The sequence below is a fragment of the Cebus imitator genome, unplaced genomic scaffold, assembly GCF_001604975.1.
Source record: "Cebus imitator isolate Cc_AM_T3 unplaced genomic scaffold, Cebus_imitator-1.0 Scaffold336, whole genome shotgun sequence".
Taxonomy (NCBI): Eukaryota; Metazoa; Chordata; class Mammalia; order Primates; family Cebidae; genus Cebus; species Cebus imitator.
Window position 1 is genome coordinate 2,205,778 of NW_016107651.1, and position 25,397 is coordinate 2,231,174.

General features: G+C 34.6%; 1 long non-coding RNA gene across 1 annotated transcript in view; it reads left to right on the top strand.

Moving 5' to 3' along the window:
- The first annotated feature begins 18,922 nt into the window (after positions 1–18,922).
- LOC108287116 overlaps positions 18,923–25,397 on the top strand; it is a 10,833-nt gene continuing 4,358 nt past the window's right edge. The window contains exons 1-2 of the long non-coding RNA XR_001818216.1: positions 18,923–18,932; positions 21,890–21,895. This is a non-coding gene — a long non-coding RNA (uncharacterized LOC108287116). The remainder of the gene's footprint in view (positions 18,933–21,889; positions 21,896–25,397) is intronic.

Sequence of the window (25,397 nt, forward strand, 5' to 3'; positions counted from 1 at the left end):
TTCCATGTGGTTGTGTGGTTTTGAGTGATTTTCTTAATCCTGAGTTCTAATTTGATTGTGCTGTGGTCTGAGTGACTGTTTGTTATGATTTCCATTCTTTGCATTTGCTGAGGAGTGATTTACTTCCAATTATGTGGTCAATTTTAGAGAAAGTGCAATGTGGTACTGAGAAGAATGTGTATTCTGTGGATTTGGGGTGGAGTGTTCTATAAATGTCTCTTAGGTCTGCTTGGTCTAAATCTCATCAAATCGTGGATATCCTTGCCGACTTTCTGTCTTGTTCATCTGTCCAATATTGACAGTGGGGTGTTAAAGTCTGCCAGTATTATCGTGTGGGAGTATAAGTCTCTTTGTAGGTCGTTAAGAACTTGCTTTATGTATCCGGGTGCTCCTGCATTGGGTGCATATATATTTAGGATAGTTAGCTCTTTTTGTTGCATTGATCCTTTTACCGTTATGTAATGTCCCTCTTTGTCTCTTTTGATGTTTGTTGGTTTAAAGTCCATTTTATCAGAGACTGGGGTTGCTACCCCTGCTTTATTTTTTCTCTCCATTTGCTTGGTAAATCTTCCTCCATCCCTTTATTTTGAGTCTTTGTGAGTATTTGTACATGATATGGGTCTCCTGAATGCAGCACACCAATAGATTTTGACATGGTTTTAGAGGAAGTAAATATATTTACCTTTTCTTTATTTTTATTTTAATTCCATTGGCAGGAGGTTTCTCATGTTCAAGGTAAAACTTGGGGAAGTCCATAAAAGCCCATGGACTCAAAGCTGTAACAGATATTTATTTGATCTGTGGCTCTAAGTAAACCACATCTACACCATATCCATAGGGAATAAAATGTGTTCATTTTCTATTTCTGTGTAAAACATTATCAGAAAGTTGGTAGTTTGAACAACACTCATTTATTATCTTATATTTTCAAGTCAAAAGTTTAGATATTTTCAGCAGGTTCCTCTGTTTAGGGCTAATTTGTAATTATGGTGTTGGCCAAGCTGGCCACTCATGGAGGTTCTGGGAAATAATCTGCTCCCCAACAGATTCAATTTCTTGGCTGAGTTCAGTTACTTGCAATTTTAGGGCCGAGATCCCTGTTTACTTACTGGCTGTCAGCTGGGATCTGCTCTCAGGGTTTAGAGATTTTTTGACATTTCCTGGTCACAGGGTTTCTTCATCTCAGCAATGGACAACTGCCTCATGTTGAATCCTTCTCATGCTTTGAATCTCCTTGACTTTCTTTCCTAGCTCCTCACTAGAGAGAACTCTTTCATTTTAAAGAACTCCTGAGTTTGAATTGGCAAATCCAAGTAATCATCCGTTTTACCATATAATTTGAAATAATCACAGGAATGACATTTCATCCTAAAGTATAATGTTCTGCCTACATTCAAAGGAGAGGGGATTACACAAGGGTGATCGTGATTGGTTGTTATTCTTAGAATCCTGCTTGGAGCACCCATGAAGTCCTTCATTCTAAAACAGGAAGAAAACTATGGACTGTGGGCTAAATCCAGTCAGATGCCTGTTCCTATATATAAATTTTACTGGGATAGAGCTACATCCATTTGTTTGGATATTGTCATGTCTGCTTTCATGCTAGAACAGCAGAGTTGATTAATTGCAACAGACTATGCTCCACCAAGCCTAAAACATTTACTATCTTGCTTTTTATTAAAAAAAGGTATTTGCCAACGTTGCCTAGACTGTTATGTCTAATTTAGCAGGGTTAATTATCCATGCCATATGTTTTGCTTGCTAACAAGAGCAACGACACTTAATAGCCAAGGATAATGCCTATTTCACTATCACTAGGGCATTAACTGAATTGTCAACCCTCACTTTCTTATCATTTCATATTCCCAATACTGATATTTTTCCCATTCACATGAAGCCATTTATTTTGCTGTGGTTGACTTAAGCTCATTCTTCTTTAGAAACCCTGTTTACCCTGATAGCCAGTGTAAGTTTACACTCAAATGAGTGAATTAGTAGTTATGTCCAAAGTCGTCACTTAAACTCCCTCTTATTTTCCACAAATATTAAACTAATACCTAAAGAAGAAGTCCTGGGAATTTAACCATTACCCAATATGTTGATGTTTTACTCTTGTATCCAGTTGCTGAAACTAGCCCCTGGGATGGCTCCCTGATTATACATTAGAAATCACATATGAACATTAATAAGTATTATTAGGCTTATGATATAGCAAGAAAAATATATGCCCCACATATGGGTAATACTCTATTTATATTTGACATATTAAAATTATAGAAGAAGCAGATAATGAATTTGAAACCAGTTTAGACAAACTGACTGTTCAAAAACACTGTGAGATTGAAGCCTTTTGCCCCAGTGCACTCATAATGACTAATTTTAAAGAGGTTTGATTTGTTAGTCAAGCCTCCATGCTATTGTTAAAAGAATATCAACCAGACAGATTGTGTCACAGAAATCGTAAACATATACTTCAAGAAGTAACCAAAATGACATCAAGTTATAGTACATAAAAGCAGCAGTAGGCTGGGCATGGTGGCTTGCACCTGTAGTACCAGCACTTTGGGAAGCCAAAGTGGGTAGATCATCTGAGGTCAGGAGTTTGAGACCAGCTTGTCCAATATTGTGAAACCCCATCTCTACTAAAAAAACAAAATTAGCTGGGCATGGTGGTATGTGCCTATAGTCCCAGCTATTCAAGAGGCTTATACAGGAGAATCGCTTGAAGCAGAGAGGCAGAGGTTGCAGTGAGCCATGATTGCACCATTGCAATCTAGCCTGGGCAACAAGAGTGAAACTACATCTCAAAAAAAAAAGAAAAGAAAAACAGCAGCAGCAGGTACTATTCAAGCCTGCCGATACGGCGTCTGTGCATTTCTCAGCATTTCTGTTCTAGAAATTTGTCCTGGATTTTTAACATCACCAAATGATCTGGAAAAACTAGTGAAAAATTTAGAAAGCTTTACTATTTCTTGAAAAATGTACCATAGAAAGGGAGTGAAAAGCCTTCTGTCAGGCATTGGGATCATTGATCCTGAATAAATCTCGGAATTCTTGGAGTATGATTAAGGGAAGAATTGTACAAGGACTTTGAATAATTGCTTGCTTGTTTTTCTCCTCATTCCTGACATCCATGCCGAGTCTTAGATGCTGTAGCAAATAATTCTGCAATCTAAAGTGTCCAAAACAACACTGCCATAACCCTACAGACACCATGATTTGAAAAAGACTCTGTATAAGGTCAACCTGGGCATGGAAATAATAAGTAAAGACTTCCTTTTGTCAAATAGGAAGGAGTGCAAAAGGTTTTGATTTTTTCAATACCTAAGTGCCTTGGGGTTGCTTTTTGCAACCTTTGCATGTAAAAGAATTATAAATCTTGAGCCCAACCCTCCCCATCTTTCTTCCTAAATCTAAAAAGCAGAATATGCTCTTTCATATTTGCTTACCCTTAGGCCACATTATTCTGAAAACTGAGAATGCTTACTTAATTTTAGCAGAACATCTGCCTTATATCCCTCATCACATTCCTATTTTTATACCCTTTTATTGCAACCAACATGTAAAATCTCTGCCAACTGCCACAAGCACAGCAGCTTCACTTTGATACTGACCTTCCTGTTACAGAAGCAGAAAACAACAACAAAAAGTGTTATTCTCTTACCTCTGTGTTTGGTGCTTGTATTTAGGAATCTAGGAACTTCTCATGGACTCTTTTTCTTTTTATCAAATGACTACAGATTCTTGAGGTTACTGCCCTAAAATTAGCCCCTTTGTGCAGTATTTTCTCAAACTTTTATGAAGTTCAAACCTTCACCCTCATACTTATTATAGTATTATGTGCTGCTTCTATGTTTTCTCTCTAGATTATAGGCTCAACAAGTAAAGGCAGAATGTCTTATTAGTTTTTATTTCCCTGTTACCTACTACAGTGCCTGGCCTAAAGGTGATTTTCAATAAACACAGTATGAAAATAGTAGGTGAAAGAATGGGGTTTTGAGTCAGTTTGACCTGTGTTCCACTCCTGGCTTCAAATATAAAAGATATAAAATGATGACCAAGTTTCTTAATCCCTTTAAACCTCAGTTTTATCGACTGTAAAATGGAGAAAATAGTTGCGCCAACCTCAGTAATGGCATTGTTAATAAATGACTTGGTGCACAGAAAGGAATCAGCACCATGCCTGACATGTGGTAAATACTCAATACATGTTAACTATTAATAACACTTAATAAAAGTAAAAATGTGAATTACAGTTTAGCAAATTATCTACAGTCTATTTCCAAATCAGTTTATGTTCAAACTGTAACACTTTTGTCTTGTCTGGAATAATCATATGTGGAGGCATAAAATGTTGCCATCCCATATGGCTTGAATATTTCTGATGATGCATAAGTGGTAGTACCAATATTTCTGAATTTTAATGATATGCAGTAAAACTGTAAAACCATAATACTGCACAAGCACAGTGATCAAAGCTTTCACTAGAGTTTAATTTTGTCCTACGCATATGTACTTTCTATTTTAATTCCTTAAAATCACATTTTTTTCAATCCATTATTTTGATCCAGCCTTCTGAAATAGTAAGTTCTCTCAATCTGTCTCCAACTTCTTCTTTCTCTTTTTCCTCCACTCCATTTTTTTCCAATGGCACATTATGGTGTTGTATTCAATTCAGTTTATACATTGATGAGTATAATCATGTTTATAATATAGAACTATATAAGAGAAATTTTGCATATATTATGAAAAGTGGAAGAAGATTAATGTCCTGCTGCTTTCTGGTCTCTCCCTGGCAAGGAAGAGTGTCTGGATATATGAGCAGAGAAACTCAGAGGTAACTTAATGCATTGCACACAAAAGGTGAACATCAGGATACATTTCCAAAGACAGCAGATTCTACAGCTTGCCTCTCCTCCAGTGGTTAAAGGTGAAAAGTTACCTTGTGTCGCTATTATTATATGTGTATTTGATTATTTCTTTTGCCATTCACTTCTCTTGGAGTGTGAAGAACAATTGTTATTGAATTTTAAGCCCCATGGCAATTGATTTTAGTTGCAGCCTTGCATAGAAATATGTTTCAAGCATATTACAGGCTCATGGATGTATATCCTAGATTATATGAAGACAAGGTGAAATATAAGCTTTGCTATTGTGGTCCCAAGACTGACTTAAGTGCTTATGCTATGAGGGCAGATTTATTACAGTTTGGGGTGATAATCTGTTATGGATCATTGTTGATCATTACAATTCTGAAGTGAAAAATGTATATTGCAATTTAAAAGATTTGTTTCCTCTTATATCTCATTTGTAACTCTCCTATTTGTGTTATAGAATTTCAATGTATATTTATGATATATGCTGCTACAGATATGCTGCAACATTGAAATGGCACTTTTGAATAAAATTTTTTTGGTTCCCCTTTAATGAGAGTTTTAAAATATTTATGAGGAGCAATGCATATAATATACTATTTTAAGGGTGCACCAGCTTTTCTTCACACTGGATGCTTATAAATACATACATATTTTTATTCTATATTCAAACACATTATTACGTCTGTTAAAAATTAAGAAGATAATTTGGAAAGTTGCTTTAGAGCAGAAAGAAGTATACTGGGTGTGGTCTTACGTTTAATATGTAACATTTGGTGTTCCCTAATACTTACCTTTATGGTATTCTACATTAAATAGGCAAGAGTTGCAAATGCTAAGATTACTTGTCGTTTGATGGCTGTGTTGACTGTTTATACTTTACATATAATGTCGTAGAGGTTAAAGTTTGCAAAATGTTTTCACAGAGCTCATATAATCCCCATGATGACCTGAGAAGTAGTCAGGTCAGATATCCCTCTAGTAAGTAGCTGAATCAATACTAGTGATATTTGCTCTACCTCTCCCTACAAAGTCTTCAAGTCTTTTAATTCCTGTTCTAGGACTTCTTGAATTGCAATAAGATATACTTAGTGCTATGTATTACCCTAAAAATTTTGATATTATTTATCTAATATAAATATAAATTGTACGTAATTATAAATGAAACGTAAATATATAAAGGTTTTTCCATAAATATAAAAATGTAAACATAGAGATAACCATACATTTATATTTACAAGTTAAATTCATAAATAAGGTAATTTTAAACAGAGAAGTTACGTCTATACAAATCTTATAAAATATGTATAGGATGTGAGTTCAGAAAATTACAAATCACTGAAACCCCATCTCTACTAAAAATGCAAAAACAAAACAAAACAAAAATTTCTGGATGCTTGTAATTCCAGCTTCTCGAAAGATTGAGTCAGGAGAATCGCTTGAACCTGGGAGGCGGAGGTTGCAGTGAGCCGAGATCGCACCACTGCATTCCAGCCTGGCGACAGAGTGAGACTGTCTCAAAAAAAAAAAAAAAAAAAAAGCCAAAACCCCTACTTAATTATGAGAAAAAAAGATTACACAAATCTTTGTCAAAGTACATTATTTTCTAAAATACTAGATCAATATTCATCAATATTGTCAAGGAATTCAAAAACAGGGAAACTGTTAAAGCCAAGAGGAGCCTAAGGAGACAACACTGCTAAATATAATATGACATTCTGAATGGGATCACAGAACAGAGATAAGACATTCAGGAAAACTAAGAAAAACTTGATAAAATATAAATGTTAATTAAGTTATGAATATTAATTTATTAATTCTGATAGTGTACTATACTAACATAAGAGAGGATACTGGGCTTGGATCCACAAGAACACTATGTATTGTCTTCATGAATCTTCTATAAAACTAAATACATTCTAAAATAAAATATTTATTAAAAATATAGGTTGTACTTGTTATCAAGGGAAGATATAATTATTGATACTAATTATAAAACCTGCCGAAGAAAAGGAAATCTGCACATATTTGGTGGCTAAATAAGAGTTATATAAGCAGAGCTATTTACATATGCTATTTATTATAATCAACTAATGTTAGTTACAATAGCCATTATAAAATTATTATGACTCACATTAGCTTATGTATTTTATCTCCCTGTTTAGTTTGATATGCTCAATATGGTTATTTCCTAAAATTTTATAATAAGTTTAGAGAGAGCCTGCTTATGAATACTTCTTTTTCCCACAACAAAAACTTACACTTATACCAAATAAATAGTTGCTTTTTATATTTTGTTGTAATTTTGCAAATAACAACATTGTATAAATTATTTTAACCAGATATGAACTTACAGCTCAGCAGTTAATCAAAAGAGAGCAGGAGATAAAATACACAAAAGACAATCCCAAACAGTAGACTTTGCCAAACAGGTGTGAGATTAGACATTGCAAATTAGAATTTTAAAAAATGAGTGGTAACTGCTTAGCTGGACAGTATATTTTGTCATAACTTATTCATCCACTTAAACAGTTCTTGAATGTCTTTCTATGCCAGGCACTCTACAATGTAGTAGGAAATAGTAACTAATAAAGCAGAGACATATGCCTTGCTTATATGGAGCATACAATTTTTTTAATTAAATAAAATTTTTTTGAGGTGGAGTCCTGCTGTGTCACCCAGGCTGGAGTGTGGTGGTGCGATCTCGGCTCACAGCAACCTCCTCTTCCCAGCTCAAGCAATGCTCCTGCCTCAGCATCCCATGTAGCTGGGATTACAGGTGCCCATCACCATACCCAGCTAATTTTTGTGTTTTTAGTAGAGACAGGGTTTCACCACATTGGCCAGGCTGATCTAGAACTCTTGACCTCAGGTGATCCACCCGCCTCAGCTTTCCAAAGTGTTGGGATTACAAGTATGAACCACAGTGCCCCACCTATGGACCATACGTTTTTGGTGGCAGAGTGGAACAAATGATATTTAAATAAATAAGCAAATAATTTTAGAAAATGATAAATGCTTCAGAGGACAACAAAACAGAGATGAGTGATAAGATGTTGGGAATTTCTCTTTTATTTATTTATTTTTTAAATTTTTTAGTTTTCAGTTTTTGTGGGTACGTGTTAGGTGTATGTATTTATGGGGCATATGAGATATTTCAGTATTGGCATGAGATACATAATAATTACTTCATGGAAAATTGGGTATTCATCTCCTCAAGGATTTATTCTTTGTGTTAACAATCCAGTTACACTCTTTTTGTTATTTTAAAGTGTATAATTGAATTGTTATTGAATACAGTAGGTGTTTCCATTTTAAATAGGATAGTAAGGGGAGGCCTTACTGAAAAGGTGGAATTTGTATAAAGACAGTAAGGAAATGAGTCCGGTGGATATCAGGTGGCAAATAAGTCAAGCAGAGGAAAGAGAAAATGCAAAGTCCTTGAGGCTGGAGGATGGATGGTGTATTTGAGAAATTATGTCGCTGAAGTGGAGAAATAAATTGGGACAATGCATTAAATGACATCAGGAAGTGATGACCTCACTTGGTATAAGCATTAGATTGGGATAACACATTAGATGACATCAGTGGTAATGACATGAGAGGTGCAATCACATAGGGCTTGTGGACTATTGCAAAGAGTTTTGATTTTACTATTTGAAGAATAAAAAGGGCTATAAGCAGACAAGTAGAAGGGAATGAATTAGCAAAAAGACTGGTGACAAAGCAATTGTAATAATCCATGCAAGAAATGATGGTGTCTTAAATGAGGATGTGGCAGTGGAGGTGCCGGGAGCGGTCAGATATAGTGTATGTTTTGACTGCAGAGTCAACATGATATTCTGATGAATTGGATGTGGTATGTGAGAAAAAAGATGATTTTCAAATTATGGGACTCTGTAACTGAAAGAGTGGAGTTCTCATTAATTAAGATTTAGAAGTCTGTAGGTAGAACAAATGCGGTGGTTGGAGGTAGATCAGGAGTGAGTTTTGGACATGCCAAGTTGGTGGTGTCTCTTACATACCAGGTAGAGATGTTTNTGTAGGTAGAACAAATGCGGTGGTTGGAGGTAGATCAGGAGTGAGTTTTGGACATGCCAAGTTGGTGGTGTCTCTTACATACCAGGTAGAGATGTGTGAATCTGCTTTCAGGCAAGTAGACTGAGCTGGAAATAAAGCTTTAGGAATTTTTAGCTACAGATGAAATTTAAAGTCAAAAGATTGAATGAGATCCTCTCAAGAGCAAATGTAGACAAATAGGAGAAGAGGTGTAAGAACTAACTCCAGCTTCAAGAGGTGAGGAATGTGATGAGAAAATAAAGGAAAGACTAACTGTGAATGAACAAGTAGATGAAGTGTGAAAACCAAACCAGTGTTTCAAGGTGGAGGAAGTAGCCGGCTGTGTCAAGTGTAAGTAGATCAATCAACAGAAAAATCTAAAATTGACATTAACAATGGTGAACTTTATAATACCTTCTTTTTGGGTTGTACTGTCAAAGCAATAACAGATAGATAGTAGTTAAAATGGTAAAAACAGATTTTATTTAGTACTATTGTACAGCTAGTGCTAGACTTACGACCACGATTGGGACCAGCAGACCGGTTGTAACACGATTTGGTCGTAAGTTGAGTAGGCTATATGTACAGTTGAAATGGTGCACACGGAGATGGTAGTGCTGCCGGAAGCTGGTCCGCACTGTCGTATGCCTAACCGGGCAACGTTTGCGCTGCCAGACGCGGGGCAGTCGTGGCTAGCGGTTGTGGTCGTAAAGTCGAATGGTCGTAAGTTGCATAGGTCGTAAGTCGATCAATACCTGTAGTAGAAAAAAGGGACCTCAGCATAGAACTGGACTCAGTTCTGATACAGCATGGGCAAGTGGGAATTTATAGCCAAGGAACAGAGTGGGTATCAGTGCATGGAAAATTACTGAGAGGAAACACTGGGATCCTAGCTAATCCTGACGTAGCAGGACTGTTACTGAAGACAGAACAGGATGATCAGACATGACTTGGGAGATTGTGGAGGGTAAGGAACCTGATCAGATATCCAGGGTGGAGAATTCTTGCTAAACTAACTCAGTAGGCTTCTCTGTGAAACAGGATTTTATAAGGAAGTACACAGATGGTCCTAGGAGAAGCTTCAGGAGCCTGACTGAAGTTTGGTCAAGCAAAGACTCTGTCAGTACATTGCATTACAGTTCATTACAATAGTGTTCTTCTTACTTTGAGTATGCTGGGCTGTCAAGCCTGGAGGTAGTTATAACTGCTCACATATCCATCACAGATTTTATGTGTGTACCAGTTCATTACCGTACATCACAGTTCACAAATCATTTTAAAACAACTTTTCCTTCATTTATTTTCACAGCAATCCTACACAAAAGATATTCTGAACTTTTTATGCGTTAGCTGAAGAAACCGACAGGCAAGTAAAATTACTTTTCAAAAATGTTTCTGCTTTTAAATGGCAGTCTAGCTTAAACAATTTTACATGATTTTAAATCTAGTGAGATAACATATTTTCTAAGATATTTCATGCCACATGGTTGGTACTCAATAAATTATTCTTTTTTCTATTTCTCTTTTTCTTTTAAAGATTATCATCCTCCTAGCAATATCTATACCAAAGGGTGTTAAAGAAAAATAAAACTGTTTAATTAATATATTCATTTTGTATTAGTCAACTTTTATATGAGAGTCATTAGGCTTGGTACAGCAAAACAAAATTGAGCAAGAGATAATCTAACACTTTAAAGATATCACACTATAGCAAGTGAGACAGACATTCATAATATACTGCTCTAGGGATTCTAATGGGGTAGCTGAAAAGGACTAAGGGAACACCAAGAATAACTAATTCAGCTTGAATGGTTAGACTGAAGTGACACTTTGTAAGAGAAAGTCAAGATGATTGAAAGCAGAAGGATAAAATATACTGTTCTTCTCACTTGGCGCACACAGGGCTGCATAAGCCTTGAGGTAGTTCTAACTGCTCACATATCCATCACAGGTTTTATCTGTGCACCAGACACACACCAAGGTCAGGACAACAGGAAAACATCACATATCCATGCAAGCATTAGCTTTGATGGATGACTTAATTATCTTTGTCCCCTGATGAATAAATAGGGTAACCATTCCCATAAGATATTCTGTAGTCTCCTAGTTGACAATGACTTAGTTAAGTGGCATATTAAAACCATGATCTGGTAAGATAAAAACATTTCAAAAACGACAGGGCTTTTGTGGTTTGCCCTTAGCTAGTTATCCTGTGGTCTTGACAATGTACTAGTGACATAACAAGATACTCAGCTTATGAATGGATGCCACTGGTATCTGTCTGGGTGTGCTTTGAAAGAAAGACGTGTTTGTCATCTGTTATAGCACATGTTTTGTTAAACAAGTTCAGCCGATAGGACTAAATAATTGAATGTCTCCTGTAAAATATACACACATAAATACACACATGATATGCAGATACACATGATTGTAATTAATAGGCAGAGGAAGGCCAAGAAAAACTTCTTTCAGACTGGCTTAGCTAAAGATATTTAAAACAGAGAATAACAATAAGCTTTCAAAAACAGACTAAATATGTTATATAGAGATTGATAAATGCTCGTGCAGTGTCTCAGGGAAGAATATGTATTTGGTATCTCTAGGAAATATTTTCATATTCAAATTAAATCACAACTTGTGAGATGTTTCCATTGCTGCAATAACTAGCTCAGGATTTTCTTTACTTTTTGTATGGAGCATAAATGGAGACAGCTGTGAAATTTCTAAACAACTATGTTTATTTCCAAGAACAGGCTTAGAAAGAATTATTCTGTTGTGAACCTGGAGTTTAAAATGAATATTCAGAATTGGTATAGCAAACCAATTTAGAGAAGCCCATTTTCAAAATATACTTAACTCCAAATAGTCTCCCTCAAGTTCCCTCTAGCCTTTCATGAAATTGGGAAGCCTCACTTCAACAGAACCCCAGCCATCAGCCTGAATGTCAGTACCTGAGTTGAACTCACTAATTTGGCTTCTTGTTGTTTTCCCTGATTGCATATAAGTTTTGGCTTTAATATAAATTCTAATCCAATTTTATCTTCACTTGCTTTTCTTTTTCTTATTTTTTTTTCTTTGTAAGCATCCTAATCTCGCAGACAAACTGATCAAGTTCAAATCCTGGCTAAGCAACTTATTAGCTCTAATTTTTAGTACCCTGTTTAAATCCCAGGGCCTTAGGTTTCTTATCTGAAAAAATGGGTTTAATAATATTGTCTCTCTTACAAACTTCTTGAAAATATTAAGTAAAACAAAATAATAATTGATCCATGTACACTATTTAGCAAATTGAGTTGTGCATAACCATCAATAGCTATTTTTAGTAGAGTTTATCTTTACTCTCAGTACTATTGTCTTCATGAAGTCTTTTTTCTCTCCTCTATTATATTCTGCCATAATATATAGTGTTCTCTAGGCTCATAGTTTAAGAAATTAGACATGATTTCAAGAAATATTCATTTCAAAATACAGATTTGCAAACAGTAGTAGGAAATAACTTGGCCTGGGATCTCATTACTCAGAGAGGATCACAATTAAAAAGGCTGGAATGTTTTTGCAGATTTTTCCTGATGCAATTTTATAAATAAAAGTATAAATAAAATGTAAAATACACATTTTAATAATGAAGGTTAAAAACCATATGATTATCTCTGTAGATACAGCAAAAACATTTGACAAAATTCAAATTGTTGAAAATTTGAATTTTTATTCATTTATGATAAAACTTTTCAATGAATTAGATATGTAAGAAATTTTTTGCAATAAAGGACTATATTTTAAGCCCACAGCTAACTCATACTCAATAATAAAAAATTGAAAGCTTTTCCTTTAGGATCAGACACAACAGGAGGATATCTACTCTTGTCACTTCTATTTAACATAACACTAGAAGTCCTAGACAGAGCAATAGCAGAAAAAAAAAGAAAGACATTGAAATTGGAAGAAAAAGGGAGTTAAATGGTCTCTATTTCTAAGTATATTGATTTTTCATTCTCTCTCTTCTCTCTCTCTCTCTCTCTCTCTCTCTCTCGTGTGTGTGTGTGTGTGTGTGTGTGTGTGTGTGTGTGGGTGTGTGTGTGTAAGGCACTCTGCTTGCCTGATACTACAAGGCATATAAAGACATTTGCAACATAATTCCTGCTTTTTCAAGTCATTTGCAGTCTGGCATAAGGATGAAACAAGCATACCAATAACTAAAATCAAATGTAAAAAGGTAATATGTGTCTTAGAAGTACACAAATCATGTGGTAATTTAAAGGAGGGAAAATTCACGTATGTTTGGAAGGAAATTAGACAGGAAGGATTTGAAGAAGGTGACATTTGAGATGGTGTTTAAGAGGTCAAGACTGGAAATGACAGTAGCTTCCGGGAAAAGGGAATCCCAGTGAAAACCCTTTCCTAAGGTGAGAGGAATGTTCTACAGCAGTGAGTAGTTCAATTTGATCAGAATATAAACATCTTGTAGGGAAGGAAGAGAAAGCAGGAAAATAGAAAGGGAAACTGGGACCAGGTGCCTTAGGACCTGAGCTGAGGAGTTTGCAAGTAGTATAGAACCATTAACAGTGTTCCTGGAAATAATAATTGGCTCTTATAAACAGTGTTTCAGTGGATATTCTGCTCTGCACCACTGTACTTTTGCCTGATTAAACCCTTAGGATAATGTTCTATTTATTTATTTATTTTGAGACAGAGTCTCACTCTGTGGCCAGGCTGGAGTGCAGTGGCACAATCTCAGCTCACTGCAACTGCTGCCTCCAGGGTTCAAGCGATTCTCCTGCCTCAGGCTCCGTAGTAGCTGGGACTACATGTGCATGCCACCACGCCCAGCTAAGTTTTGTATTTATAGTGGAGATGGGGTTTTGCCATGTTGGCCAGAATGGTCTGTATCTCTTGACCTTGTGATCTGCCTGCCTTGGCCTCCCAAAGTGCTAGAATTACAGGTGCGAGCCACCGCATCGGGGCCTAAATGTTTAATTTCTGAAAGTTTGTGAGGCCTTTGAAACATGTTACCAACCTGCAGGAAAGCGCCTATTTTTCAAGGGCTCACCAGCAGTAAACGTTATTCTTTTAATGTTTATCTATCTTATGAATATCAATATGTTATTTTGCTTTTATTTTCATTCCCTTAAATACTAGTGAAATTGAATAAATTAGCTCAGATTTAATCTGTTTTCTTTCTGAAATTCCTAATCATGTTTTTAACCCCCGTATTATTTTCTTTTGCTACTGTAAACAATTACCATGGACTTAGTGATTTAAACACTAAAATTTATTTTATAATTCAGTACATCAAAAGACCCACACAGGAGGTCTCAATGGGCTGATATCAAGATGTTAGTAAGGCTTCCTTCCTTTCTGAAAGCTCCAAGGAAAAATCCATTTTACCATTTCAAGCTTCTACTGGCTGCCAGCATTGCTTAGCTTGTGTCTTTCTCCCTCTTCAAAACCAGCAGCAGTGGGTCAAGTCCTAATGTCACATCTCTCTGAAGACCCACTCTTCTGCCTTCATCTTTCAATTTTAAGGATTTATGTGGTTATATTGGACCCACCTAGATAGTCCGGGATTATCTAAGTCCATACCCCTAATCGCATCTGCAAAGTCCTTTTTGGCATGTAAGATATCACGCCATGAGCATAGTCACAGATTCTGGGGTTATGACATGGACACCTTTGGGGGCCACTATTCTGCTTATCACAACCCATTTTTGTTTTAATGAGAGTTTCATTTTTCTAAGTATACATGTAATAAATCTCTATATTGATGTTTTTCATATGAGCAAATCTCTTTGTTTCTTTTCTACCACTGACCAAAAATCACTGTTTTATTAGCTGAGGAACATCATGGCATGGAGTCTAAGCCTGATGATCATATAGGCAGATATCCTAAACTCAACTCCCAGTTCCAAGTTTCATGAACTGTGATGTGTTGGATGACTGTTGCAATTCACAAAACTTAAATTTTCCCAACTTTCAAATGAGGATGTTAATTATAGTCCCTATACCATATAATTTTTAACAATCCATGCCAACTACTTGGCATGTCCTAAGTAGTCAATAAATATTTGATACCAGTAAGAATATTTATTCAATGTATAGAAATATATTTGTGTGCCCATGAAGCATCAGGGACCATTCTCAGTAACTAAGATACATCATTGAACAAAACATGGAAAAATACTATTTCTGTTTCTAAGCTTATATTCTAGTTATTGGTCTGGGGAGAGAATAAATAATAAACATTTTTTAAATGAGCTATGTAATATTATGGGCTGAATTATGTCTTCCCCAAAATTCACATGTTGAATTCCTAACCCCCAGACCCTCATGATGTAACCATATTTAGACACAGGGTCTTAAAAGAGGTAATCAAATTAGAATGATGTTATCAGGGTGGAACCTAATCCAATATGATTGGTATCTGAGAAAAGAACATTTGGACACAGACACACACATACAAAGTCAAGATGAAATGAAAGCATGTGGTAAAGACAGTCATTTACAAGTCAAAAAGAGGCTGGAACAGAAAAAAAATCCCCTCGGGAGAACAAAGTAAATCTGCCGACACTTTGATACTGGGTTTTTAGCCTCCGGAACTGTGAGAAAATAGGTTTCTGTTATTGAAGCCATCCAGGCTGCAGCACTTTGTTATAGCAGCTGTAGTATATTGATACATGTGGTACTTTAGAAATTGATAAATGCTATGGAAAAAATAAAACTAAGTAAGGAGGTTGTGATGGCACTACAGAGGGCTTTTAGCTGCACGTCACTAGTGGGCATGGCCAATAACTGTTATTATTCCCTACTATTTTCCTTACCTAATGAGTAGTAGGTATTTATATACAAAGTTTCTGACTCACAATGTCTGTTTTTAAACATTTGTTTGTAAGGTGACAGTTTGGAATACAGAGTCAATGGACACTTTATATTTCAATGACTTAACATTCCCTCAACAATCAACAGCACAATTGACCAAATTTGTTTTCCTAATTTCATATCAAATCCTGTGGAGCACCTAATGGCTAGTTTATTAATGATAAATATTACCCTGTGGTTAAGATAAAACCTCTGGCTCTTTATCCCATATTTATCAATATTTTTTGACAGCATTGTAATGAATACAAATGATCCTGAGTTCCAGTTTTCTTTTGTGGTAATTTATATCAGGTGTCCATGACAAGCCTTGTTCCACTATTTCCCAATATACAAATGCCTGTTTTACTTTTTGTTTGTTTAAAAGGTGACTGCTTGAAATAAAAAGATGAATTTTTCATTTGGAAACAAAATTCTATATATTAGATTTTCACTTAAAAACAACATTCTACATATTAGACTTTCAGGATAGTTTGAGAAAATATTTACTCATTTGAAGCCTGATTTTTTGTTTGTTTTTGTTTGTTTTTGTTTTTGAGAAAGGGTCTTGCTTTCTCTTGCTAGGCTGGAGTGCAGTGGTGTGATCATGACTCACTGCAACCTTGAATTCCTCAGTTCAAATTATCCTCTTGCCTCAACCTCTCAAGTAGCCGGAACGACAGGCATGTACCACCACAGCTGGCTAAATTTTTATTTTTTGTAGAGAGAGGGTATCATTACATTGCCCAGGCTGGTATTGAACCCCTGGCCTCAAGTGATCCTCCCATCTTGGCCTCCCAAAGTTCTGGGATTATAGGGAGGAACCAAAGAGCTTAGCCTCTAATTTTTACTGATAATATTATCTATAAAAACACTTGTTCTGAATCTTTTTGAGGATTAATTGGAACCTTTTTGTGAACAAAGTTTGTAAAAAGAAATATGCATTTTATTATCCTAAATTCTATCTGCAAGACATCTGGCCTGTGAGCTACAGAAGACAATGTTTTCCTAACTTTTCATTTTGGGGTAGCTCAAAATGAGAGAAGCAGTCTTAGAGTCTTTGGTTTGGATGGGATCAATTACTATAAATCGTTTTAATTCCCTTCCTAACAGTTTCTGTGAGTGTTCATCTGTATGGACTAATTGCTGAAGAATCCTAATACATCCTCCAACTTCTTATTTAGAAAATAATAACAAGGAACACTTTTTATTCGAAGGTAGCTCATTCCATTTATAGACAGCTTTTTTATTCCTTGTAAAGTTTTTTTATTGTTTGTTTTTCTATTAAACTTAAAATTGTTAGAACATTTTTAGATTTACAGAAAAATTGAGATAATACATAGGTTCTCATAAATCCCTGGCAAAGACTCTCTCTTTGACCAAATTTTAGTTAGATCCCTCTAAGCGTTTTTCTTAACCAAACCTTAACCTTCAGCCTCTGTGCCCATCTTTGCTGAATCCAGTTTTGCTTAAATTTATATAAACCTTTGTTTTAATACATTTGTTTATATCAGTATGGACTAATAAATTTTTTTCTATTTTGGTTTATGGTCAAGTAATGCTTTATTAGATTGTTCACATTGCTTCAACTTTGACCACTAGAAGCTCTTTCATCAATGTTCTTGGTATTTCCTCCTTCCCTCCCTCCCTTCTCTCCCTGCTTTCTTCCCCTCCCCTCTCCTCTCCTCTTCTTTCCTTTCACACTCCCTTGATTTCTGGCACGAGTTTCTCCGATCTCATCTTGTACATGAGCTTTCTCAGTATGAGAATCAACCATTTCTCCAGAATGCACTGGTTCCTTTGAGTAGATAATGGCATTACAAACCAGAATTTTAGTACTAGTTTGGCTTGTTGCTACTGATGTGTCATTTATTTGAGATTGTCTTAGTTAACAGAGCCCGTAAATACATGTGTATATACTAAACACTTGTATATACATACACATATAAATATTCCTATATGTAATCATTTGCGTTTTAAACTAAACAGCATTAAACTGACTGGTATTAACCTGATCAGTATTATTATATTGATTCCTGCAACTCCAGTCCACCACTACTTAGATCTCCTTGCTTCTCTGTAAATTTTCATTCCAACAGTGAGAAAACTGGCCAGCATTATACAAAACCATTTACTTAATTGTTCAATTCTATTATACATGCAGAGTTGTATCCAAATTGTTAACTTGTAACCCTAGGAAACTACTTTATCACATGGATTACAGTGCTACCGTGCAACTACTTTTGTCTTTAGTCTTAGAGACTCCACTCATTTCCAAACTTAGTTAGGTCAGTATTTTTTCCCTGCTCTACCTTCAGTAAAATTGTTTCAGAAATATGCAATACAATTCGATTATTTCATCATGTTCTGCATTACATATCTGGATACCCTTAACCTAAATAATTTCTTTTAAAAATTTCATGAAGTCTTCTCTTTGTGCTGTAAAGTTCTGTGGGTTTTGACAAATGTGTGATTTTATGTACTTAACCAGTATAGGGTTATTGCACTAAAAATTTTCTGTGCTTTACCTAATCCTCTTTCCTACAGTTTACCCCTGGCAATCATTGATCATTTTATAGTCTCCGTAGTTTCTAGAAAGTCAAATAATTGGAATCATAGAGAATGTAACCTTTCAAGACTGGCTTATTTTACTTAGCAATATTAATTTGATATATATTCTTATTTTTGCCTGGCTTGATGGCCCATTCATTTTATTGTTGAATAGCATTTTATTGCATGAATGAACCTTACTTTATCCATTAATTTATTAATGTATAATGACAATAATCTCCAGTTTTTGGCTACTATGAACAAAGTTGCAGTGAAAATCTGTGTATAGGTTTTTGTATGGACAGAAGTTTACAAACTAGAAGCACAATTGGTAGATAATAAGATTGTTTATCTTTGTAAGAAATTGCCAAATCTCTTCAAAGTGGCTGTATCATTTTGTACTCCTAACAACAGAAAGGGGAATTCTTGTTCCTCTGTATTCTCAGCATCATGTTATTGTCAGCTTTTTGAAAGTTAGCCATTTTAATAGATGTGTAAAGTTATTTCAATGTTGAGACCGAGCATCTTTATATATGCTTATTGACATCTGTTTACATATTTTGGTGAGACATCTGTTCAAATCTTTTGACGATTTCTTAAGTGGATTTTTGTTTCCTTATTTTTCAGTGTTCTTTGTATATTTTGGGTGCAAGTCTTTTATTAGATGTATAGTTTGTAAATATTTTCTCCAGCATGTAGCTTTTCTTTTGATTTTCTTGTGTCTCTACTGCAGCAGACATTTTAAATTTTAATAGTCTAATTTATCTTCTTTCATAGATTATGATTTTGGTGTTGTATATGAAAACTCATCAATAAATATAAAATCAATTAAATTTTCTCCTACAGTTTCTTCTATACGTTTTATACTATTGCCTTTATATTTAGGTTACTGATGAATTTTGATGTAATTTTTGTGAAAGGTATAGGGTATACTTGGAAATTCATTTTTTGGTAGTATAAATTTGCACAACTAAATTTTCTAGCACTATTTAAACTGATTTAACACATTTTTGATCATAGACTTGTTTATATTATGTCTATATTATTCTCTTAATGTTTATGATATCAGTAGCATTGACCCATCTTTATTTTCTGCTGTTAAGTTCGGTCTTCTGTTTTTATGAAGTTAGAGGTTTATAACTTTTATTAAACTTTTTAAAGAGCCAGCTCTTGGTTTTGTGACCTTTTTCTATTGCTTTCCTGTTTTCAGTTTCACTGATTTCTGCTTTAATTTTTTTTTTAATTTTGTTTTAATTTTAGATTTTTCTGCTATTGTTTCCCAAGATTAAAATTTAGATTATTGATTTTAGATCTTTCTTTTCTTTTAACATGTGCACTTAATGCTATGAAATTCCTTGTAAGCACTATTTTCACTGCATCTCACAAATTTTAAGTTGCATTTTCATTGAGTTGAAATATATACACGTATTTACATGTATATACTTACATATATGAACCTATTGAGATGTCTTTGACTCACAGAATTTTTAGAAATGTGTTAATTCCTCAAGCATTTGTAGATTTTCCAGCTCTCTGTACTGTATTTCTAGATTAATTGTGTTATGACAAAGTCTATTATGATCCGTAATGATCATATATACTTTGCATGATTTCTATTCTTTTAAATATGATCATATGTGTGTTATGATCTACAGTGGTCTATCTCGGTAAATGATCCATGAGAGTCTGAGAAGAATTTTGTTATGCTGCTGCTGAATGAAATATGTTTATAATGTCAATTAGATCAGGCTGACTGATGGTGCTATTCAGTCAGTTATATCCTTACCGATTTTCTGCCTGCGTGAACTATCAATGACTGAAAGAGGGTGATGAAGTTTCCAATTTATATTTGTCTTCTCCCTGCCTACTCTATCAGTTTTATCCTCACAGTTTCTATTTTGTTTTTAATTGACACAGAGTAATTGTACATATTTGTAGGGCATGGGGTGACATTTTGTTACACATATACATTGGGTAAAAATAAAAACAGGGTATTTAACATATCCATCACCTCATACATTTATCATTTCTTTATGGTGACAATATTCAAAAGCCTCTCTTCTAGCTATTTTGTAATATACAATATAATGTTAATCACAGTTATCTTACTGTGCAATAGAATACCAGAACTTATTTTGTCTATCAAACTGTGTGCCCACTGATCAATCTCTCCTAATAACTCACTTCCTGCACCCCACCCCAGCCTCTGCTAACCACTTTTGTGCTCTCTAAATCTGTGAGATCAATTCATTTAGATTCTACATACAATTTAGATTATGCAGTATTTGACTTTCTGTGCCTGGCTTATTTCACTTAAATAATCTCCTCCAGGTTCATCCATGTTGCTGCACATGGCAGGATTTTATGATTTCTTATACTCGAATAGTATTCTGTTAGGTAGATATACCACATTTTCTTTATCCATTTACCTGTGAATGGATGCTTAGGTTGATTTCATAGCTTGGCCATTGTAAATACTGCTGAGATAAATGTGGGTGTGCAGCTGTCTCTTTGATATACTGATTTCCTTTATTTTGGATATATACATAGCAGTAGGATTGCTGGATCATAGGTAGTTCTGCTTTTAGTGTTTTGAGGAACCTCCTTAATTAATATTAACTTACATTCCCACAAGCTATGTATAGTGTTCTCCTTTCTTTGTATCTACATCAATATTTGTTGTTTTTGTCTTTCTCATAGTCATTTTAAATTTGGGTAAGGTGATAGTTCATTGAAGTTTCAATTTGCATTTCCTTGATAGTTATTGAGCACTTTTTTCATATGCTTGAGTATAAATATACTTGAAAATTCATATATCTTCTTTTGAGAAATGTCTATTCAGAACTTTTACCCATTTTTAAACTAAATTATTTATTTATTTTGCAATTGTTTGACTTCCTTATATATTCTGGATATTAAACCCTGTCAGATGTATAGTTTAAAATATGTATTCCCATTTATTGATTGCCTTTTAACTTCACTGATTGTTTCTTATGCTATGCAGGAGATTTTTAGTTTGATGCAATCTCATTTGTCTATTTTTGCTTTTGTTTCCTGTGCTTTGGGGATCTTATGCAAAAGCTCCTTGTCCAGACCAATGTCATAAGCATTTCCCCTGTTTTTTGTTTTTTGGGTTTTTTTTCTAATAGTTTTAGCATTTCAGGTCTTACATTTAGGTGTTTTGCCTATATTGAGTTGATTTTTGTATATTCTGAGAGATAGGGGTCTAGTTTCATTTTTCTGAATGTAGATATCCAGTTTTCTTAGCATCGTTTTTTGAAGACACTGTCCTTTCTCTGATATATTCTTGACAATTTTGTTGAAAATCAGTTAGCTATAAGTGCATGCATTCATTTCTGTTTTCTCTGTTCCGTTCCATTGGTCTGTGTCTATTTTTTTGCCAGTATTGTGCTGTTTTGCTTACTATATCATGTAGTATATTTTGAAGTCAAGTAGTATCATGACTCCAGCTTTGTTATTTCAGCTCAAGATTGCTTTGGCTATTTGGGGTCTCGTGTAGTTTTATGAATTTTAGGCTTGTTTTTTCTGTTTCTGAGAAAAACGTCACTGGAATTTTGACAGGGATTGGATTTGATCTGTTGATTATTTGCGGTATAATAGGCATTTTAACAATATTAATTCCTATAATTCATGAGCATGGAATATCTTTACATTGATTTTTTTCTTAATTTCTTTAATCAATATTTTATCTCTTGCAGTGCAGAAATTTTTTACCTCCATGTTAAAATTATTCCTAAATATTTTTGTAGCTTTTTAAAATAAAATCTTCTTGATATTTTTTCTGATTGTTTACTATTAGTATATAGATATGCTATTGATTTTGTATGTTTTTATTAATCTTGAAAATTTACTGTGCTTGTTTAATAGTTCTAATATTTTTTTTTTTTTTTTTGCTTGTTTAGTAGTTCTAACAGGTTTTTTTTTTTTTTTTGGTGTGGAATATTAAGAGTTTTCTCTATATAAGTTCACGGCCACAATAGGAGCAATTTTACTTTTTCTTTTCCAATTTGGATGCTTTAGATTTCTTGTTCGCTAAATTGCTCTGACTTGGACTTCTGGTACTATGTAAAATACAAGTGGCAAAAGTAGGCATCCTTGTTTTGTTTCAGATCTTACAGGAAAATGTCTCAACTTTATCCCATTCAGTATTCATTAGCTATGGATTAGTTACATATAGTTTTTATTTTGTGACGGTACATTCCTTCTATACCTAATTTGTTGAGAGTTCTCATGATAAGGGATGTTGAATTTTATCACATGCTTATTTCATTAAAATAATCACATCCTTCATTTATGTTTATGTGATATATTCCATTAATTGATTTGTGTATGGTATCCTTGCATTCCTGGGTTGAAACCCACTTGATCAGGGGGAATGATCTTTTAATGTGCTGTTGAATTAAATTTGCTAATATTTTGTAGAGGATTTTTATTCCTTGTGTTTATCAGAGATACTGGCCTGTAATTTTATTTTATTGTTGTATCCTTTTTAGGTTTTAGTATCAAGATAATGCTGCCCTTGTAGAATAAGTTTGGAAGTGATCTCTTGTCTTCAACATTTTTGAAATAGTATGAGAATAGTTTTTCTGTAAATGTTCAGTAGAATTTAGCGGTGAAACTATTGGGTTGTAGTATTTTTATGGGAGACTTGTTATTTTTTCTTTTCTTTTTGAATTTTAATTTTTGTTGGCACACAATAGGTATATTTTTATGGGGTACATGAGACTTTGATTCAGGCACACAATGTCTAATAATCACCTCATTATAAATGGGGTATTCATCATCTCATGCATTTAACAATTATTTGTGTTACAAACATTTTGATGCCTCTCATTTCATAATATTTAAACATAAAATAAGTTATTGTTGACTGTAGTCACCTTGCTGTGTTTCGAAATACTAGATCTGTCTGGGCACGGTGGCTCACGCCTTTAATCCCAGCATTTTGGGAGGCTGGAGGATCATGAGGTCAGGATATTGAGACCATCCTGGTCAACACAGTGAAATCCCATCTCTACCAAAAATACCAAAATTAGCTGGGCATGGTGGTGTGTACCTCTAACCCCAGCTACTCGGGAGGCTGAGGCAGGAGAATTGCTTGAACCAGGGAGCTGGAGGTTGCAGTGAGTGGAGATCATGCCACTGCACTCCAGCCTGGTGCCAAAGCAAGACTCTGACTCAAAAATAAAAAATTCTATCTTTTCATACTCATTAATCATCACTACTTCCCCATATTCCTGTTCCCATGACTCTATTTCCCAGCATCTGTTATGATCATTCTACTATCTCCATGAATTCAATTGTTTTAATGTTTAGATCCCACAAATAAGTGAGAACCTGTGGAGTTTGCCTTTCTGTGACAGAATTATTTAATTTAACATAATATTGTCCAGATACATCTATATTGTTGCAAATAACAGGATCTTATGCTCTTTTATGGCTAAGTAATACTCCATTGTGTATACGTACCCAATTTTCTTTATGCACTTTGCTGATAGATGCTTAGGTTGCTCACAAATCTTGACTATGGTGAATAGGGAAGCAATAAACATGGATGTGCAGACATCTTTTCAATATACTGATTCCCTTTCTTTTGATTATATACGTAGCAATGGGTTTGTTGGATCATATAGCAGTCCTATTTTTAGCTTCTGAGGAAGCTTCAAACTGTTCTCCATCGTGGTTGTACTAATTTACATTTCCACCAGCAGTGTACAAGTGTTCTCTGTTTTCTGCGTTCTCGCCAGCATATGTTATTGCCTGTTTTTTGGATAAAAGCCATTTTAACTGGGGTTAGATAATATCTCATTGTAGTTTTGATTTGTGTTTTTCTGATAATCAATGATGTTGAGCACCTTTCTATGTACCCGTTTGCCATTTATGTGTCTTCTTTTGGGAAATGTTTATGCAGATGTTTTGCCCATTTTTAAATCAGGTTATTAGATTTTTTATTGAGTTGTTTGAACTACTTATATGTTCTGAATATTAATCCCTTGTCAGATGGATAGTTAGCAAAATTGTCTCCCATTCTGTGGGTTATCTCTTCACTTTGTTGATTGTTTCTTTTGCTGTGCAGAAGGTTTTCGACTTGATGCAATCCTGTTTGTCCATTTTTTAATTCGATTGCCTTGCTTATGGGGTATTACTCAAGAAATCTTTGCCCAATCTAATGTCCTAGAGAGTTTCCCCAATGTTTCTTTTAATACTTTCAGAGTTTCAGGACTTAGATTTGTCTTTAATCCACTTCGAGTCAATGTCTTATATGGTGATAGATAAGCGTCCCGTTTCTTCTGCATATAGACATCCAGTTTTCCTAGCAGTATTTATTGAAGAGACTGCCCTTTCCCCAATGTATGTTGTTGGTAACTTTGTGGAAAATGAGTTCACTTTAGATGTATGGATGTATTCCTGGGTTCTCTATTCTGTTCCATTGGTCTACACATCTGTTTTGTTGCCACCATCATGCTGTTTTGGTTACTATAGCTCTGTAGTATAATTTGAAGTCAGGTTGTATGATTCCTCCAGTTCTGTTCTTTCTGCTCAGGATAGCTTTGTTTATTCTAAATCTCTTGTGGTTTCATATACATTTTAGAGTAATTTCTTCTATTTCTAGGAAGAATGTCATTGATACTTTGATGGGTAGTGCACTGAATGTTATTGATATTTTGATAGGGAGTGCACTGATTGCTTCGAGTAGTATAGACATTTTAACAATATCAATTCTTCCAATCTATAAATATAAAATATATTTCCTTTTTTCTGCCTTCTTCAATTTCTTTCATCAGTTTTTTAGTTTTCATTGTAGAAATCTTTCATTTTTTGGGTAAGTTTATTCCTAGGTATTTTGTTTTATTTGTAGCTACTGGAAGTGCTATTACTTTCCTAATTTCTTTTTCAGATTTTTTTGTTGCTGACATACAGAAATGCTGCTGATTCTTGCACATTGATTTGGCATCCCACAACTTCGCTGAAGTTGTTTATTTGTTCTAGTAGGTTTTGAGTGTAGTCATTAGGTTTTTCTAAATATAAGATCATATCATCTAC